This window comes from Cavia porcellus, unplaced genomic scaffold, assembly GCF_034190915.1.
Source record: "Cavia porcellus strain 051 isolate PalLab524CR breed Dunkin Hartley unplaced genomic scaffold, mCavPor4.1 scaffold_2, whole genome shotgun sequence".
NCBI lineage: Eukaryota > Metazoa > Chordata > Mammalia > Rodentia > Caviidae > Cavia > Cavia porcellus.
The window spans coordinates 31,332,582-31,333,691 of record NW_026947485.1 but is presented as its reverse complement, the minus strand read 5'-3'; the positions used below and the strand labels follow the sequence as shown (position 1 = coordinate 31,333,691).

The 1,110-nt window shown below is 38.1% G+C and overlaps 1 pseudogene; it reads right to left on the bottom strand.

The window, feature by feature from the left end:
- Positions 1-621: 621 nt before the first annotated feature.
- Positions 622-903, bottom strand: LOC111756232 (peptidyl-prolyl cis-trans isomerase A-like; annotated as a pseudogene).
- Positions 904-1,110: the final 207 nt, after the last annotated feature.

The window sequence follows — 1,110 nt, the reverse complement described above, 5'->3', positions numbered from 1 at the left end:
AAGAAGCTACTACAACTAATGCGTGAATTTAGCAAGGTACAAAGATAAAGGAATATATAAATTTTTATTTAGGTTTTTTTAAGTTGGTACATAACGATTATATTTATTGTGTGAAGTTGCTATATATATGTCACATTTCTTAATTCTTTTTGAATCCTTTCCTCCCTGCATCTCTTGGACACTTGTTTCTGCTCTTTCCTGTCTCTGTCTCTGTCTCTGTCTCTCTCTCTCTCTCTCTCTCTCTCTCTCTCTCCCTCTCTCTCTCTCTCTCTCTATATATATATATATATATAATTAAGCATGTATTTTATTAAGCATATATTATATGTAATATTATAAGCATATAATATATGCTTAATAAATATTTGTGGTACATGATGATCACTTTCTCATAGGGACTCGGTGCATGTATGCAACATAAAATTTAGTTTTTAATTCAGGATCATAAACTTAACCCTGCAATCCAGGTAGGCTTGGAGAAGAATAAAAAAAATGAAACCCAAAGAACTGCATCAAGAGCACAATGATTTGGGGATACTGCAAGCAGATGGAGTAGAGGGGTACGTTTTGCACTACAGAGGGCACAAGCTGATGGTTAATATAAAATGTCAGTTGAAAGTATCAGAGCTGTCCACAGCCAGCAATAGGGATCTTCTTGCTAGTCTTGCTATCGCTGGACCCAAAGTACTCCATGAATTTCACAATCTTCATGCCCTCTGTCATCTGCCAGACCCCACACACTTGCCATCCAACCACTCCGCCTCAAACATACAGAAAAACTGAGAATCAAATAAGATGCCAGCACGTGTGTGCCTGAAGAAGAAGTTCTCATCATCAAATTTCTCTCTAGATAGATCTGTTACCAGTGATGTTATGGTGTGTGAAGTCACTATCTTGAAACATAAATCCTGCAATAATTCTGTGAAAGCTAGAAACACTAAAACCAAGTTCTTTCTTTCCAGTGCTGTCTCTGGAGCTCTGTGAATGGCTCAGAGATGCAGCTCAAGGGCTGGCCAGTGATGGTCATGTCAAAGAAATGGTCGCATTGATTACACTGGCAGCTGGTGGTTCTGGGTGGTATTAGAATCTGCAAAGCCATACAAATCTATT